The 13,504-nt window shown below is 38.6% G+C and overlaps 1 non-coding gene across 1 annotated transcript; it reads left to right on the plus strand.

Moving 5' to 3' along the window:
* Positions 1-3,302: 3,302 nt before the first annotated feature.
* On the plus strand, positions 3,303-3,375 carry TRNAM-CAU (transfer RNA methionine (anticodon CAU)). Its single transcript has one exon. It is a non-coding gene; the product is annotated as a tRNA-Met (tRNA).
* The last annotated feature ends 10,129 nt before the right edge of the window (positions 3,376-13,504 follow it).

Consider the following 13,504-nt stretch of genomic DNA (forward strand, 5'->3'; position numbering starts at 1 on the left):
ACAGACAGCCCACTCAGTTTCTCACCCGATCTTCTCAATGCGTCGCGTTTCCGATCCGGTGGTAGATTCTGCGAAGCACGGGTTTTGCTAGGGTTCGTGTTAGCAACGTCGTCAGGTTTGAGCCCCGTGAGCTCACCTACCAGTTAAGGTTACACTGAAATAGCCTCTCAAGGCTCTCAGCTTAGACAGGAAAAAAAAACAACCGACCGCACGTAGTTGGAATAGCTTCTTAGGCTACCAGCGAACAGGCAGTAAAACAAGTATTGTTTGTAAATACAGAAAAAAAGACTTGACAGTTGTAGTCTGGCAGCTGTCTGTCCAAAGGCGCATAACATCTACCCATAGCAATGATACTGACAACGACAACCGCTCTGACAAGAGTGATACGACAAAGAATAAGTGTTAGCAAACTCTCTCAGGTTGAGCCCGTGAGCTCAGCTACCTTGAGCGACCTTGAGCTGACGGACCAACCGTACAGTGAGTGTCTACGTCTCGGCTCCATAGATCATTAAATCCATTAATCAGTTCCCCATTTAAGGGTAAAGTATTTAAAAATTATCATTTATAAAGTGGGTATATTGTTCTTCTCCTTCGTCGCTTCCCCATTGCTGAGGGTCGTGACCACCTTGGTCTAGTTCCTGCACCAGCTTTCTCCAAGGTTTTTTTTTTAATTCCTTAGATGGGTGGACGAGCTCACAGCCCACCTGGTGTTAAGTGGTTACTGGAGCCCATAGACATCTACAACGTAAATGCGCCACCCACCTTGAGATATAAGTCCTAAGGTCTCAAGTATAGTTACAACATATATACATATTACTGCTTCGCGGCAGAAATAGGTGGGGTGGCGGTACCTACCCGTGCGGACTCACAAGAGGTCCTACCACCAGTGATTACGCAAATTATAATTTTGCGGGTTTGATTTTTATTATACGATGTTATTCCTTCATATAAATATTTGATGAGTACGTATTTCATTAGAAAAATTGGTACCCGCCTGGGATTCGAACACCGGTGCATCGCTTCAACACGAATGCACAGGACGTCTTATCCTTTAGGCCACGACGACTTCCTTCGTCCTGCTTAATGGCGCCCGGGATGCTAGTGTTTGTGGCCTATCTTACAATGTCCGTCCACCTGGTTGGCGATCTTCCTCAACTTCTCTTTCCTTCCACGTGATCTATGTATATTATATAGGTAGAATAATTAGCGGAATATATTAAGCTCCCAGGCGAAGTAGGGCTGGATTATTAGTGGACTTGGTAAATTACTAACTATTTCAAATACAATGAGTTACACGACAAGATGTTTTGTACGGAAAAAGGTGGTAAGTGTTATATTAATGTTTGTTCGTTTTTTGTCCTAGTAAACGTTGTCCGGAAGAGATCCCGTCTCCTGATAAGTCAGTATTACGTATTTCTAAAATTTTTGTTAACGATTTATGATGCAACGCGGATTTGTAAAAGTTTGAACACAAATAACAGAGGTAGATTACCTAAATAAATCTTTTGTTCATGAGCTAACTATTCGGTTATTTGTCTGAGATAGTTAATTTATTATTTTGTTATATGAAAGTGGGTGAGTTTTTTTAAGATAGGTAGGTACTGGTAATCCCGTTCGGTCTCACTAGGACATGTGGATAAGATCGGGCTTAGCCGGAAAGAGTGGGACTTAGTAAAAACTGCCCGAGTGCCTCCTAAGGAGACCTAACAACTCAAGGGCAATTGCTTCGCGAATGCATCTACTACCGGATGAGTATCACGACCCGTTAAAAATATCCGACGAGAAACTCAGCGGGCTGATGTATGGGTTAGGTTGCACGGCTACCAGGGTCCCTGAGCCTGCTCCTAGCGCTAGAGTTGCAGGCGTCTATTGACAATGTAGTGGATCAAACGGATCCGTAAGGATGTGAGTGATCTTGAGTTCTACTTTGAATATTAGACGGAAGGATAATTGTGTATTTAAGGCCGCATGAAATAAGGTCACATTTTATATAAGCTCATACGTTGATTGACATGTAAAAATCGTTTTATTTAAAAAAATATAGTCATAAAGTATAATAATTATAAATCTTAGTAAATGACCACCATTTTACTGAGATTAGATTTCATCTCATATCATCTCATTTAATTTCATCCCAGTTGATTAATGTCTCAAATTAATCATTTTCATTTCATTTCACTCCATAATATCATTTTTCATAAAATTAAGAATATACATTAAAATAAGAAATGACTTAAAGGTCTCAGTTACCAGGTCATAAAATCTCTTAAAAAAAATGAATATTAAGGAATTTATTATTACTTTTAAGGTAGGTAATTAAGGTAATTTTAGAATTTCTACGAGGCTGCATTAATATCATCGGTATACATTAAGTGCTGATTTTAAATGATCACGTAAAAGCATCTTTTTTTATTAATTAATATATCTATATCTATACTAATATATAAATCTACAATGGCTTTTACGGATGTTCCGTTATAACTACTAAACCATGCATCCGATTGACTTGAAATTTGGTATCCATGTAGAAAATACATGTACTTAATGGCAGGCTAATATTTATATGAGTGTTGAACTCCCTACACCAGTTGCGGGGGCGTTAATGATGAGAATGTTTGTGGGGGTGAGAAATAATAATGTTAATTTTAAATGCCCAGCGAATCGGTCGGGTACAGCTAGTAATAGAATAAAATTGAAGTATTTTTTTAAGCAACAAGCGGTTTCAGTTTAATTATAATTCAGGAACAAATACATTGGATTTTCCCGGGATCGACTTGCTGGTCTCGACTGAGTTCATAAACTCGAAGTCGTCGTGGCCTAAAGGATAAGAGGTCGGGTGCATTCGTATGTAGCGATGCACCGGTGTTCGAATCCCGCAGGCGGGTACCAATTTTTCTAATGAAATACGTACTCAACAAATATTAATGTTCACGATTGACTTCCACGGTGAAGGAATAACATCGTGTAATAAAAATCAAACCCGCAAAATTATAATTTGCGTAATTACTGGTGGTAGGACCTCTTGTGAGTCCGCACGGGTAGGTACCACCGCCCCGCCTATTTCTGCCGTGAAGCAGTAATGCGTTTCGGTTTGAAGGGTGGGGCAGCCGTTGTAACTATACTGAGCCCTTAGAACTTATATCTCAAGATGGGTGGCGCATTTACGTTGTAGATGTCTATGGGCTCCAGTAACCACTTAACACCAGGTGGGCTGTGAGCTCGTCCACCCATCTAAGCAATAAAAAAAAAAAAAAATATGAATTTTATGTAACTGTACGCCAATTTAAGTTGACTCGTTATCGGCCTCGGTAGCGCAGTAGGCAGCGCGTAAGTCTCATAATCTTAAGGTCGTGAGTTCGATCCTCACCCGGGGCAATGTTTTTGTTGTTTTCTATTATCATATTATCAAACTATACACATGATTGGACGCACTAGAGGTCGATTGGAGAAGACTGCTCACTAGTGGACAGCTATGAGCTGAGATGATAATACGTGAGTGAAACTAAAATTAGTAGTAATGATCGCTTGCCCATTTCTGCCGTGAAGCAGTAATGCGTTTCGGTTTGAAAGGTGCCCCGTTGCAAAAATTGAGGACTTAGAACTCATACCTTAGGGTGGTGGGTGGCGGCATTTACATTGTAGATGTCTACGGGCTTTGATAACCACTTAAACTCAGGTGGGCCGTGAGCTAGTCCACCCATCTAAGCAATAAAAAAAACACCGGGGATTTCAGTTTAAATGGAACGTTAAGATGTGAGTGAGAGAAAGTGGAAAGAAAGGGAAAAAGAATGACAGAGAAAAGCAAGATGGCGTAGACGATTGGATGAGCAAGGCGTTAAAAATATGTCAGTTAATTTTTTAATTATAGTATTAGGAGGAGATTTAGGAGAGTTCAATAAAAGTGCAACAGGGGAATAGTTTTATTTTATACGCCACGATTCCAATTCTACATGAATGAATGCGTCCGTATTGTGCATGTTTTTTTTTTATTGCCCTTGTAGGCAGACGAGCATACGGCCCACCTGATGGTGAGTGGTTACCGTAGCCCATGGACTTCAGCAATGCCGGGGGCAGAGCCAAGCCGCTGCCTACCGTTATGTAAATACCGTGCATGTAAATATGATTTGAAGTCGTCGTGGCTTAAAGAATGATGATATCCGAGGCGCTCATAGCACTCAATGCGAATATTCCAGTACTCAAACATCGATACGTAATCGCCAACGACTTCCACAATGAAGCAATAAAAATCACTAACTCAAAGCTTATAAGGTCTGCCTAATTACTTGTTCTACCAGTCTGCCTATTTCTGCCGATACTTCTGCGTTCTAGTTATAAGATATTATAATATACGTTATACTTATATTATAGTACAGGAATATGCATAATTTACGTCAATACCATCATCTCGTTTTCACCACCGCACCGCCCGCCACCGGAGTAGAGTATATCCATACTACCTGGAACTACTGCGTTTATCCACAGTGCGTTTCCAGACATCTTTTTTGCCACGGACCATCCGGTTTTGGAATGAGCTCCCCTCCACAATGATTCCCGAGCGCTATGACATATCCTTCTTCAAACTAGGCTCGTGGATTGTACTTTATGGTAGGCAGCGGCTTGACTCTGCCCCTGGCATTGCTGAAGTCCATGGGCGACGGTAACCCCTCACCATAACGTGGGCCGTATGCTCGTCTGCCTACAAGGGCAATAAAAAAAAACGTATCACCTTAGGTAGCTTTTCAAAATTAGCCAGGTCCTACGCCTGTCTTATCGCCAAGCTCAAGAATACGCGTGTCGCGCCATATTCTAAATAACAACGAAACATAATTATCATAATTTAAATTAGATTTTCTCTTAAACATATAGCGGAGCGATTTTCTAATGCGTGCGTGTATTTGCATCGTTCCAATGTCGCGGTTTGAGGTCATTATCTTGGTCGTATCATATCTAAACACAACACTACCGAGAAAGCGACCTTGCGCGGTTTGATGTTTATGTATAAACATTCTGTATTATGTTTAAATGGTTTAAATGAATAAGAAAAATAATTTTTTACGTATTTTTCTTATGTTACCTTACGAAATTTCCGTAAAGGACCCAAAAAAACAAAAGTCGTTCTCCTAAACATAATTCTATTATTTTCTTTCGGTTTTCACGAGCCGTGGCGTAATTCAAACTACTTTTATAGTTTAATCTCGACTTTTTTATTGTAATTATATTACATGTCGGCGCAACGTTACTATTTAGTTAACTAAAAATAGTTAAAGTTAACTGTGTCCTTAATGTTACGAATGTCAACAACTGCAAATTATAAATATATATTAGTGGTCCATGGCGACTATAACTGAAAAGTATTCTAAAAATTTTTCGTTTTTTTTATTTTTATTGCTTGGGTGGACAAACTGTTAACCCACCTGGTGTTAAGTGGTTACCGGAGCCCATGGACATCTACAATGTAAATGCGCCACCTACCTCGAGACATAAGTTCTAAGGTTTCAGTATAGTTACAACGGCTACCCCACCCTTTCAATCGAAACGCATTACTGCTTCACTGCAGAAATAGGTGGGGTAGTAGTATCTACCTGTGCGTACTCACAAGACATCCTACCATCAGTAAATATATAGAATATGTAAATACAATGATTTCAGCAATCAAAAACTGTATATTTAACTCCGTTTATACATAGAAATCATGCCATGCCACACGTAGTAACATACAAAGGTTTTCCGCCGAATCCTTACGAGAGACTTTAATACTGTTTATGTAACCTAAATATTTGTTCAACCGAATTATGTCATCGTAATTAGATTTCGTGAAACCAGAACCCCTCATACTTGCAATTACGGTGTAGGTTAATTGTCCGATCTTTTTTTTATTGCTTAGTTGGGTGGACGAGCTCACAGCCCACCTGGTGTTAAGTGGTTACTGGAGCCCATAGAAATATACAACGTAAATGCATCACCCACCTCGAGTATAAGCCGGAATTACAATACCGATGAAACGTCTTGCCTTGACGGGTCAAAGATTGACCATTTTGTTTCTAACAGGTCTAGGTCTTCTTTAGCCCGGAAGAAATAAGCATGGCGGTGGTACCTACCCGTGCAGGCTCATATAACGCCTCACCACCACTAATTACTCAGATTATATTTTTTCTAGTTTACGCGATGTTGTTTCGCGGAAGTAATTCGTGAATATGTTTTTAAGTACGTGTTTCATTAGAAAAAAATAGTATCTGCTTCCGGAATTTGATCGGATCTTAACCCTCAGACCACAAAGGCAATTGATTATATATTCATTAATAATTATATAAATAATAAATAACGATTTTTTTTTATTGCCCTTGTAGGCAGACGAGCATACGGTCCACCTGATGGTGAGTGATTACCGTCGCCCATGGACTTCAGCAAAGCCAAGCCGCTGCCTACCGTTTAATACTCTCCACAAGTTCGTTTGAAGAAGGGCATGTCATAGCGCTCGGGAAACACCGTGGAGGGGAGCTCATTCCATAGCCGGATGGTACGTGGCAAAAAATACCTCTGGAAACGCACTGTGGATGACCGCAGTGGCTATAGGTAGTATGGATGAACTTTACTCCGGTGGCGGGCGGTGCGTTGGTAAAAACGAGATCCCGGTATCATCTCGAACAACTCCTCAGAGCACTAAGAACAAATCACGCACGATCACCCAACCCCAAATTAAAATTACCTGTGTTATGGGTACCAGAGACTGACATATATAAAATTTTCTCTTTTCGTTCGGTCCCTCACTGCTGAGGATCGTGACTCCGTCCGATTTCGTCAACCAGCTGTCTCCATCGATCCCGTTCTGTAGCTTGGAGGAGTGCGTCGCTGACAGGTACCCTCAGTTCCTCCGCTATTTGGTCGACCATCGTTTGGGATCTCTACTATTTACATACGTTTAAATATTAACAAACAAAGACCAAACAAACCTGTTCATCACTCGAATGTTTGCCCGATTTGGTAATCGAACCTGCGACTCTAGGCGCAATAGTCATGGCCGCTCACTACGGCACCACCGAATCAGTGAAATTCAATTATTACACTTCATTCTCTTCTTTGTCTCCACCTTATCTCACTAGGTGGGGTCGGTACAGCGAATTATCCCATTCCATTCTCTTCTATCAGCCGTCATCTCAACACTCACTCGTCTCTCTCTCATATCGTCATACACACACTCCATCCATGTCTTCTTTGGTTGACCTCTTCCCCCACTACGTTAGAAATAATACCATAATAAAAGCACAAAAAAGGGTAAAATTAAAGCGTAAAACTAGTTAAAACCGAAGCTTAAGAATACTTTAGTGCTGTTTTCATTTCAGCTGGACATGGGCAGCTTATGGCCGAAATACGTTACGTGTGCACAAGCCATTATGGGCAGAGAATGTGTTTGGAGAAGTGGCACCGCTTTAGTTACGAAAACTAATGGAAGACGGAGATTGGTATTTAGGATTAATCTATACTAATATTATATAGTAAATACTCTTCCCCTTTACCTTGCACTACCATTTCCGTGTATCTCCTAGTCACATGCATCTTCTCTCTACGCATCACATGTCCATACCACGCTGACCGTCCGCTCTTAAATTTATCAATCAATGAGGCTACTCTCACACTTCCTCTGATATACTCATTCCTTATACACACTTTATACTTCATTATATACACAATATATAATATATATGTAGGATTGGTTAGAATGGAACGTATGAAAGGAGTGTGGAACGGAGCGTTAAGATGTGAGTGAGAGAAAACGGAAAGAAAGAGAGAAGATAATGACAGATATAATGACAGAGAATTGGAAGATGGCGAAGACGGTTGAAAAATGAGTAAGACGTAATAAAATTAGTGTTAATTACTAATTACTATTATAATAGAAGATTTTGGAATAGTGTAACTTTTATTTTATGCGCTGCGATCCCTCTTCTACATATAGGGTAAGTCCGGGGTAGATGGCCATATGGGAGAGATTGCCTATCGAAATATTTCAAGGTACCGTTCATTAAATGCCACTGGTTAACGTTTAGTTTTCTGCGCATCGTGCGTAAGGGCAACAGTGCGATAAAATGTTTGACGAAAAAAGCATAAAAAGTAAGTAAATCCTTTGTTTTTTGTTTCGACTATTGTAAATATTTATTTGATGTTTATGTTTTACATAATTGTGGTATCAGTTTATTTAAATTATGGTGATATTTGTATTTGATGCAAAGTATACAAACAGTGCTACTTTAAAATCTCAAAATGGTTTGTTTCGTGTCATGGCTTGTTTTAGTTTTTGTTGTGGTCATCTCTCCCGGAAAAAAAGGAGAGATGGCCAAGTGCAGTCGGTATATGATGGCCATGGTGCAATGTTACAGAAATGATGTTTTCTGCAAAGTATTAATGTATTTTCTTATTTGTTTTAGATGCCTAATAATCGTGTTTACAAAATCCTGCGTTAAAACTGTCTCGATGTCTAATGTTTCACACTCGAGTGCTTCGAAAGAGGCTTCGTTCAGTAAGGATCCAGATTACACTGCCATCTCGAATTCTACAGGATATATCACCTAGTCCACAAAAACTGATTCAAGTGCGTAAATGAGCAATGCAAGTTGAAACACCTTCGACTTCGAAAGAACACACTTAGACTAGAAAAATGCTGCAGAAAAAAAGTATAAAAAAGAAAGTAATAAAATGTGTCAAAACAAAGAAGGAAAAAAGACAAGAAAAGGACTGTTCAATGTATAGAAAGAAAAGCCATTCGAATACTATCTTAGAATAGTGACGATATTCCATTAAAAATACTGTCAGATAAGAATGAGAAAAGAAAGAGACTCGAAAAGGATAATTGTCTTGGGCGTGGTGGTGAAAATTACTACGAAACACTTCTCATCGAAGAGTGGCTTCAATGTACAGTGTGTCAGTATTGAGTTCACGAACACTACACTGAATTTAAAACGACGTGCTCCAGATGTGACGAAGAGGAGAAAACAAGACTTAAAAGTAGAAAATAAGACCAAAAAGTAATTATAAGTCTAGAATTAAGCTATGGCCATTTTACCTCTAATACTATGGCCATCACCCCTGGATACCTCGGGAGAGATGGCCAATTGTGATTTATGAAAAACTTCAATTAATAAGGTGATCTCCTTAGAAATTGTTACTTTTTTGTTTAAAATATCAAAGTCGATTCTTCAAAGTTTAATGAAAAATAAATATAATTAAAAAAACATAACTTTTTGATTTTTGACAGAGCTTAGAAAAAACTATGGCCAACTACCCCGGACTTACCCTATATAAAAATATCCTGAGAACTTGGAAAAATTAACAGTTGTAGGTCACGTGGAAGGAAAGAGAAGTTGAGGAAGATTGCCAACCAGGTGGACGGACATTGTCAAGGAGGCCACAAACTCCAGCGTCCCGGGCGCCATTAAGCAGGCCGAGTGCAGGCAGCATTGGAGGAAGCTGATGCAAAAACTGGACCAAGGTGGTCACGACCCTCAGTAATGAGGAAAAGACAAACGACAAAGAAGAAGAAGAAGAAGAAGAATATACACAATATATAATGCTTTTAGAAATGAGATGAATGTTTATCTGTTTTATGGATTGCTGACCCAAAATATAACTCAGTATCGCGACAATATCGCAATCAAATTGCCTCGAGCAAATCTACAGCGCTAAAACAATTAGTTTGTAAATTTGAATACACACATCGGAACATAGAAACTCTGTCAGCGAATATCGAGCCGTCTTACAAACAAGATTAGGGGCTCCGATACCGAACTATTCAATGCCTAATTGGATCTGCGGCTGCCGAAATAGGATTAGCGTACGTTTTAGTCCGTCCAAAACGTTCAGTGACTTCTGTGTTACATAACCAGAGGGTAGGAAGATAGAATAATGAGCATAAGTCATAGTTATAGTAATAATAAGAATTTGTTATCGATTGGTTTTTATTATGGTTTTCAATTATGAGTCCACGATATTTTAGAGCTTTGGAAGCAGGGTTTTTTTCGCTTTGGCGGGTGGACGAGCCCATAGGCATCTATAATGTAAATGCGCCGTCCACCTTAAGTTCTAAGTTCTCACTATGGTGATACAACGGCTGCACCACCATTCAAACCGAAACGCATTACTGCTTCACTGCAGAAATACGCAGGGTGGTGGTACCTACCCGTGCGGACTCACAAGAGGTCCTACCACCAGTAAGCTCCTGTCCCTACGACCGATCTTTTTGTTCGTCTGTTGTCGTTGTATCTAGCCAGATGGCCTGAAAAACGTGTGAATAACTGCTTAATTACAATCTCCCGTGCCGTCTTCCCGATTCGTTTTTTGTCATTACCACTGGAATTCGACTCGTTCATAAAATTCGCATGGTAGTCATTTACTGTAACCAGTGGTCGTCGAGCGGTCGAAATTAGACCATAATGAATTTAAATTATAAGTTTGAACAATATTAAGAATCTATTGTCAAATACTATACTTCTAATCACAGATTTCGCCAAGGCTACTTACTATACTATAGACAAATAATATTGAAGGCGAAGAATACGAGTATTAATCTATTCTTAATTTGACCACAGACTTTAACAATAAACAAAAGAGTATAAATTCGTGTGTGTGCGTTTGTGTCAGATACATGGTAGTGTGTGTAATGTTTTTTTTTATTGATTTAATGTATTTTTTATGCATAATTTAAAAAAAAAATTAGCATTCTGCACGTCTTCTATAAAGTATCTGTTTCTATAAGTGTGGGAAATTTCATACTCCTCCGTCGGCGCAATTTTCGTAAAAAGGGGTTTAATATGAATATCAGTAAGTGCTATGTAATTCGTTTTACTAGAAAATGATGTTGAATTTCCCGAATGTATCGTATTAATGGTCCACCACTATCTGAGGTAGACTCTATTAGGTGTTTTTTCTAATTGTCTTATAACTTACAGGAAAATCTGTCGCGGATCATATCCCAATCTTCTATCTATCTTCTATATCGACACTTGAAAGGCAAAAGTGACTAAGCGACAATAACTGCTTTGTACATAAATGATAGGCAATAACCATATTCGATGCGCAAAAAAAATATATTTCTATGTTTATTAAAATAATTTCAATCCTACAGCTACTAGCTAGATTCTACTACAGCCGAATTGGTTAAAATAAATTTTGTTTTCAGGTATTTCAACTTTAAATTAGTCTACTGTAAAGTTCACGCATAGTCGCTTAGTCACGTTTGCCTTTCAAGCGTCGATATATTATATAAAAATGAATTGCTGTTCGTTAGTCTCGCTAAAACTCGAGAACGGCTGGACCGATTTGTCTAATTTTGGTCTTAAATTATTTGTGGAAGTCCAGAGAAGGTTTAAAAGATAGATAAATATGAAAATGCTCGGAATTAAATAAAAATAAGAATTTTGTTTTCCCTTTGATGTGTCCCCCGTCGGACGGATTCCTTTTGTTTGTTTTAAGTTTATTTTATACAAAAGCTTAGGTCTTCTATTTATCGCATCTATTGAAGCACTACGAAGTCTGCCTGGTCAGCTAGTTCAATATAAATTAATCTTAAGCAATCAATCAAATGTAATCATATCTTAGTTATATATTTTATTTTTATTTTTGTTGTTAATGCACTGTCGATTGCACCTATAATTGAGGTGACATCTGCCATGAACTTTTGTCAGTTTGTCAATGTTTTATATTGACTAGAGGTCCCGCAGTAGTCGAAATTCGACTATAATTAATTGGAATTGTAAGTTTGTACACATGATTGTATTTTATACTTCTATAATCACAAATTTCGCCAAGACTACACTATAAAAAATATTAACAAAGATAAACAATATTTAATCTACATATTCTCAATTTGACCACATACGTCAAGAACAAATGTTTGACAATAAATAGTATGCATGCGTGTGTGCGTCAAATACATGGTATGTAGGGTGTGTAATGTTTTCTTTATTTATTTAATGTATCTTTTATGCATTATTTAAAAAAAAATAGCATTCTGCACTTCTTTTCTATATTCTCTATAAATGTGGAAAATTTCATACTCCTCCGTCCGCGCAATTTTCGTAAAAAGGGATACAAAGTTTTGCGATGCGACATTAACAGCATCGCGGAATTCGCAAGTGGCCGTCACAATGAGGATTCACGCAATATTTACACAGGATTCGTAAATGTATATTATATGTTTCTGTAGCTACGTTTCAGTGAAGCGCGATCAGTGTGCTTGGTGCGAGTTTTTTAACGTTCTCGATATCGTAAAAGTTAACGCAAATTTGTATGCATTTGGAACAGCGCCCCTAGCGGCAAACGTTTTTTTTTTATATTTTTTTTATTGCTTAGATGGGTGGACGAGCTCACAGCCCAGCTGGTGTTAAGTGGTTACTGGAGCCCATAGACATCTACAACGTAAATGCGCCACCCACCTTGAGATATAAGTTCTAAGGTCTCAGTATAGTTACAACGGCTGCCCCACCCTTCAAACCGAAACGCATTACTGCTTCACGGCAGAAATAGGCAGGTCGGTGGTACCTACCCGTGCGGACTCACAATAGGTCCTACCAACAGTGATTACGCAAATTATAATTTTGCGGGTTTGATTTTTATTACACGATGTTATTCCTTCACCGTGGAAGTCAATCGTGAACATTTGTTAAGTACGTATTTCATTAGAAAAATTGGTACCCGCCTGCGGGATTCGAACATCGGTGCATCGCTACAACGAATGCACCGGACGTCTTATCCTTTAGGCCACGACGACTTAAACGTAGGTGAACGTTCCAACTCCATACAAAATCGAGTTAACTTTTACGCTATCGACAACGTTAAAAAACTCACACTAAACAAACAGACCCGTTGGCAAATGAATACATGAATTACTTAGTTTGATTACGAGGAAGTACTTCACGAGACAACTATCGTTATGGTTTTTTGTTAATATGTGTATATTTTTTTTTTTGCGACAATCAAAAATTATTGTTCTCATAATGGAACATCAGTGTATATACACACAAAAATATTGTTGTTGTTCAAAAACCGGTTCGACGAGTACAACTAAACTACTCGGGTTTAATTTTTTGTTTTTAAAGTTTTTTTTTTTAGATGATGTGCTTATAAATTTTAGGGTTTCGGAGGCTAATGGCGAAAACTTTAGTTGAAAATGCCCATTAAAATTATAAATATTGAATTTTCTTTGAATTTGGAAATTAATGCTTTTCAATTAAACTCTAAAGGTTTCTATCATTAAGGGGTTACTGGAGATTTGCCACCGCCGAACTTGGGGCACGAGGTTGTTGTCTCAATTGTATGGTACTAGGGCTGTTCTTCAATCTTGAACGATAAGCTAATATAGGGAGCACAGCCTTAAATAGTCTCACAGCATTACCCTCTGTCCTTAAGTAAATAATCGTCAATGAAGGTCGTGGCCTCTCTGAATGGCTTTTTTTTATTGCTCTGTTATGTGGACGAGCTCACAACCAACCTGGTGTTAAGTGGTTACTGGAAT

This window comes from Bombyx mandarina, chromosome 28, assembly GCF_030267445.1.
Source record: "Bombyx mandarina strain Sakado chromosome 28, ASM3026744v2".
Lineage (NCBI taxonomy): Eukaryota > Metazoa > Arthropoda > Insecta > Lepidoptera > Bombycidae > Bombyx > Bombyx mandarina.